This window comes from Atta colombica, unplaced genomic scaffold (genome assembly GCF_001594045.1).
Source record: "Atta colombica isolate Treedump-2 unplaced genomic scaffold, Acol1.0 scaffold139, whole genome shotgun sequence".
In the NCBI taxonomy this organism is placed as follows: Eukaryota; Metazoa; Arthropoda; class Insecta; order Hymenoptera; family Formicidae; genus Atta; species Atta colombica.
Window position 1 is genome coordinate 130,922 of NW_017259227.1, and position 7,050 is coordinate 137,971.

The window sequence follows — 7,050 nt, forward strand, 5'->3', positions numbered from 1 at the left end:
TTATAAGTATAATGATTTCATTGTTAAAAGCGGAAAATTTACTAGAAAAACTTTGTACTTGAATTTTTTATAACGCAATTAAAAAATAAGATATTGAGATAAAAAGAATACATTTTGTAGAGAATATAAACAATACATTCATGACTTCTGATTACAATTTCGAGATAACATTAATCTATTTTTACAAGAACATTTGAAACAAAAGAATCATTTTTGCACTTAAATCTCAGTTATTTCGAAAATCTGACGTGCTAGTGAAATTTAATTTGCGACATCGTTTTCAGCATCCAAAAATCTAAAAAACATCTTATCTGATTAAAAGAAAATGTTTTTGTAAATTAATATTATCTTTATTCACAGTTTATGAATGTAACACCAATTCATTTATTAACACTACGATTTTATGAACAGTGGCGAAAATGTGATATGTAGTTCACATCAATTTATAAAATTGATGTTGATGCTAGCGTACGGTGACTTTCATCAGTCACGCGAAAAAGGCCGCCATGATCTCTCTCAGGTTTCTTTGACTGTAGTATATTCTTTCATCCGCTTCAAGAAGTGTGTTCGAAAATCTACTCGTAGGATAAAGTAGGATAGAGCATGAGTAAACTTAAAAAGTCAGTAGAGTAGCACTATGTTCAACGATTTTCAGAAAAAATTTTTAGAGTAAGATTTTAAGGTAACAATGTCGAAATCTATAATTCCGAAATAAAATATATTATATAGTATAATATTTTCTATAGTAATAGCTGGCCGTAGACTGTTAGAAATATTTATAAATGTTGAAAGAAACGATAGTTTTGTTTTGTTCCATCTTTAGCAATCTTTAGTCTATTTGCGCCCATATTACTTCACGTTAAAGTAATGGAGCGGATTTATTCTGTTAACCTCAAAAATTTCAGAAGCTAATTTGAAAAGCTATTATAAGAAATTTGAAAAAGCTACTGTAAAGTATGACTTAGTGATTTTATTCGATATTTCCGAATGCAATTTTGTAAAATCCGAGTCAATTTTCAAACGGCGGTTGGTAACATTTCTACTCAAAGTAGGATTTCCGAACGCACCCAAGGTCATAGAGTGCGATCCACTTGAAGCATTGGTCAGTTAATAAAATTCTTTCTTTTGATTGGTCAATCAAAAATTTCGAAGCATTTGTAATATCAAGTGGACCGTAGCCATAAACAGAAAAATCTGAACGCTGATTGGTAGGCTATAAGATGATAGACACAGAATTCCAACTCGTCGGAAATTTATCGCTATTTTTTTATTCCGTGTTCATATGTACATTGACATATGCATTCTCATTGGATTCCTCTGTTCTCATTCTATTTCTGTTGCTGTTGTCTCACATTGTGTTTAGAGCTTTACAATCAACTGAGACTCTATAGCTTTCTCTTTCGCACAGATGTGACTTCACTTTCAGCGCTCAATTCTGCTTCCAGTAGTACATGTTCTAAGATTGCAATCCTATAATCAGGATTGGGTAAGTTTTTTTTTAATTAAATAAAGTTAAAGTTAATGGCTTTACAAAATTAATAAAGTTAAGTTAAAAGTTGAAGGAATAAAAAATTAACTTAACATAAGTTAATATTGAATTAACTTAAGTTAAAAAAAAGTTAATTTCAAAAAAAATTATTTTTTAGATCAAAATGTCGTAATTTTTCTTAAAATGAGATTAAATAATTACAATATAGATTATTAAGTAAATTAAATTTTTAATTTTTTTATTCATTCATGTGATATGTATATAACACATAACTATATAAATTATATCGTTATATGTTATATACTTATAACTTAAAAAAACAGCCATATAGAGAAGATACAAGATCAGTGATTACTTTTTAATAAGTCTTAAGCCATAAGAAATTGACCAATTATAATCGAATGCCAGAAGAATATTTGACTGTCAATTTCTTATGACTTAAAGTTTAAAACACCTATTGTAGATTCGGACTATGGCTTATGGCATAAGGCATAACCATATAAACCAATCAGAGGGCTGTATTAGCATTTCAAGAAATTATTTAAGATGGTCTTAAAATGTGAACAGATTACAAATATACACTCTTATTATATCTTATTATTTTTCTAAGATATTTAAAAGAGATAAAAAAATTTTTTAACTTAAAAAAAAGTTAAAAAATTAACGTTTAAAAATAACTTAGTTAAGTTAAAATTTAATGCATTTAAAATTAACTAAGTTAAAAATTATTAACTTTTTAACTTTTTTTTTAACATTTTAACTAGTACTACTCAATCCTGTCTATAATATATAGAATGGAATAAAAGTATAATGGAAACTCTGAAAAATCTCAAAAAATTCAATAAATTTTAGCATTATTTAAAATGTTCGACTGATGATTAAATGTTATTCAAAGTTATGATCTTGACATCATATATTAGTGCCAGCGTCATAGCCAATGTGGCAAGATTCTTGAGATGAGTTCCGTTTCTTGCATGAAGCGCATGACTATTTAGTGCATGGAGTACAGAGTACGTTCCGTTTCTCCAATACACTCCATGCAGTTTTAGTAACGGAATGGATTCACAATGAATTCATGTAATGAACATGGACAATTTAAAATTAACTGAATTACAAATGAATTCAATAATTACTATTACATCTTCTTTTTTGATAAAAGAAGAAGATTTATATTTTTCGAAGCACTTATAATTCTGCAGGAAAAGAAAAATAAACGTATTACCAAAATGTCCAAAAAGTATGTTTAATATCTATTTCTAAAATATTAGAAATTTAACAAAAATTTTACAGATTATTCTTACATATGTCCAAACACTTATAACAAAATCTGAAATCGATTCATTGTGAAGCAACTTGAAGTTAGAGTTTAAAATATAAATATTTTAGATTTGAGATACTGTCACTGCCAAAAATTTTTCATTTTCTTCAGAAATAGTTAGCAGTAGAAATTCAAAAATACATTTCTGCATTTTAATTATGAATAAGATTCTGTATACAATCTTATTATTCAAACCATAAAATGTACATATTCGTCAAAATCAAATTTCAGAAACTTTTTGCTACAATTATACATACAAAACATCCTTAAAGTCCGTTATTTTTACTTTCCTCTATCTTGTAAGAATATGACTAATGTAAACTTAACCTTTATCACAATCTACTATTTTATATTCAGGAATTTAAAATGATATGAAAAATCGCGATAATACATCAATATATTAATTTTTCAGTATTATATAAAGCAGAGACTAAAAATCGATATTCTATAGCGGTATACGCAAAACCGAGATCCAAATACTAGTTCAAAATCGAAATTTTCATAATATCAGTATACACATAATTTTTCGATAATACCAGAGTATTATACCGTATATATATTATATAATATATGTATATATGAAATGTTAAATTAAAAAATTTTTGGGTATTCTGAACACCCTACTTACGTGTCTTTAACCTTTATATGATTTTGAGTACACTCGCTCCAGGCGAATCACCCATGATTTCAGTTTTGCGCTAAAATATGTTGAATGCATAAGTTGCATGAACTGCCTCAACTCGAGAGATGAGGCACTTCATTCAGTCTCATGCACCGGAAGAGACGGGATCATGCAATTGGTTGAATCAGTGCATGTGTGAATCAATAGCGAGTGTACATGAAGAGAAACGGAATGAACTTTTATGCTTCTATATCTTTTATGCATCATACAAGAAACGCATCCCTAGTCTACAAGTCTACATCAGTCGTGCATGCACATAACCTTTATTTTTCGTGTCGGCTGTGTTATATAGTATGTCGGGTACAACTTGCTAGTCTACAATTGCGTCGCAAGTCGGAATCATGGAAATTGAAACGTTGAATGTTTATTCAAATTTATTACTTATTTAGATGTAAATTATAAGACTGAAATTACTTTTAAGAAAGCGTAAAAAAGGAAGAATTACAAGAAGATGATGGGTAAAATCCCATATTACTAGAAATATGAGACAAAATTTTGGTGCTCATCATGCATTATTTATATATTTCCAAATGAATAATCACGAAGAATTTTTCAAACTTACAAGAATGTCAGTGGAACAATTTGACAATTTAAATAGATTATTAAAGCCAAAATTAAAAAAACGTAGTCGTAGAGAATCTCTACCAATATCGACATTATTAAATAAATATTAAATAAATGTTTTGCAAAAATAATGAAAAATGTGTTGTCTTTGATTTTTGAAAATATTGTTTATTAAAATATTGTTTATAATAAAATTATTTGCATATCAAAATATACAAGACTTATAATTAGCTTGTTTTTCTAATATCTCACAATATGCATTAAAAAATTTTATAAATAACTACTGTTAGAAACATAAAATTATTAAAAATTAATACAATATAGAAAGTATAGAAAGTATTTTTGTACTCTTTCTTTCTCTATTTCATTTTAAACTTAAAATAAAACTATTATAAACGAAACTAGACATATATTTTGAAAAACATACAATTATTTAAATGACTAATATGTTATAGAAAGTAGTAGTTTTGTACTTTCAATTTTAAAATATGCTGTAAACAAAATTGAATTATTTTGAAATTATAGAAGAATATAAAATTATTTAAGTAATTAATATGTTATAGAAAGTAACATTTTTGTACTATTTCACATACACACATTTTGAACTTAAAACATACAAATGAAACTTTGAATATATTTTTAAATTGTATACAATCTTGCACATATTATTAATAAAATATAAACTAGTAAAATATAAACTATTTAAAATAGCATTCAATAGCACATGAAATTTAGAATATTTCTGTAAAACTGAGTTTAAGATATTAAAAAGATACTTTGTGTGTGCGCGTATGTGTATGCGCGTGAGTGTGTGTGTGTGTGTGTGTGTGTGTGTGTGTGTGTGTGTGTGCGTGTGTGTAAAAATTAATTATTGTATTTCCTCGTACTTTTGAATAATTTGAAGAAGATTTATAATACAATGTGTTCTATGTTTCAAAAAAACGTATTTTAATCCTTCTTTTAAGGTGGACCATTTTTCTTCAAACATTTTTGATCTAATTGAGATGGTACTGCCTTCACTGCCATAGATATTTCCTTGCTTTCTCCAACTCGTGAACAAGTTTATTGTCTTTCATCTTCTTTCGTTTTGCAAATTCATCCATTTCTGGCATTACTTTTTTGGTAGACTTAAATATAGATGAATTTTTCAACTGTGTAGAATTAAAGCTTATACTTGGTTTCAAAGACTGCTAGTAACTTCTAGAAAGTGCTAACTACTAGAAAGTGTATTAGCAAGCCTATTTAGGATTTCATAATCTGTAATTGTCATGTTACTCTTTTGATCTTTAATATCTAATAATGTGTTCTCTGAAAATATAATTTATGATATAATTTATGATATATTACAAATAATACATATTAAGACTATATAAACCCAATATTAGAAATAGTATTATTTTCATTAATGTATACTTTTTATTGATTGAAAAGATCCATTATAACTATGATCTGATAACAAAGTTATCACATTGGAAGATTGCTTAGATATAAACAATGAGGAAGTATCTGCTGTACTTGTTTTGGATAATGAACTTTGTGATTATTGAACAAATGATGTCTTTGTTTTGTAAATAAAATTATAAAAATTAGAAAAATGTAGAAAATAAGTACTAACAAATAAATAAAAGTACAAAACTAGATATTAGCTTTCTATGAGCTATATGAGGAATTAGAAACAAATAATACATTTCTATATATATTTCTATATAACTCCCATTTCTTCCTCGTTCATATCCAGAACCAGATGGTGGTAACATTTGTCGCCTATTTTCTCTACTAAACATGTCTTTTAAAAACAATCACTGTCTTTCGATTTCTTCAACTATAAAAAAATTGTATTACCATGTATGTTATGTAATTTAAAAAAACAAAAAATTATCTGACATATTTACTGACATTATCTGACATATTAACAATTTCTAAAATTTTCAGAAAGTTTTTGCCACAGATCTTTCTTCTTCCTAATATTTTTAAAATCCACATCGCGTTATATATTTTTATGAACAAATTCAATAATAATTTCATCAACATTTAATGATTCCATGATAAAATATCTAAATCTTATTTAACAGTATTAGCAATAAATATTTAAATAGCTATAAATGTATCCGTCAAAAAAGGTTATGTTTCATCCAGTTATTGTCGTAAATGGAAAAAGATGGGAGTTGACCATCTTCCATTCCGACAACCGATTCGCAACAACTTCATTCAGCCGACACATGGCATACGCACGACACCCGATTCCGTTATCTGACTTATGACTTCTGCACACTGGACGCGGAAACGCTTGCCGCGCGACAAAATGAGATGCAATAGCCAATAAACTTACAGCTCCTAATGTATTCATTGGTTACCGCGTCTCATTTTGCTGCGTGGCAAGCGTTTCCGCGTCTAGTATGCAGGAGCATAACTTCTATCTTTTCGATTCTTATGACGATTGGATGAAACATAACCTCCACTTTACATACATCTATATAAAATAGTTTATCATGGAATACGTTTTCTTAAAAGAGTAATCTCATTCTTATAATTTGCGTCCAAATTAATAATAAATTTGAACAAATATTCAATATTTCCATATCCATTGTTCCGACTTATGACACAATTGTAGACTTAAAAGTCGTACTTGACATAGACGATAAGCGATTAGCGACATCCAACTCAACATGCAACCTATTGTAGAATGGAAAAAAACACATATAGACACAATAGAATCACAATTCGTAAAAAAACCATAAGAAATTGGGCAATCACAGATGAATATGATAAAAATGTTCGATTATGATTGATTAATTTCTTACGATTTACGAATTACGACTCTATTATGTAACAGAGCTAAATCCTACATTTCAAGTACGCTAAATTCTTTCGGAGCGACTCCGAGCAGTTCCCGAGAAATAAAACGAATAATAAATCACAGAATGAATTAAACAAGAGAAGCTTCTTTATCCCATATGTAAAGAGAATAACAGACCGAATTTTTAATAACATTTAGAG

At 27.7% G+C, this 7,050-nt stretch overlaps 1 pseudogene; it reads right to left on the reverse strand.

The window, feature by feature from the left end:
- Window positions 1-5,013: 5,013 nt before the first annotated feature.
- On the reverse strand, window positions 5,014-5,961 carry LOC108684715 (annotated as a pseudogene).
- Between the last annotated feature and the right edge of the window lie 1,089 nt (window positions 5,962-7,050).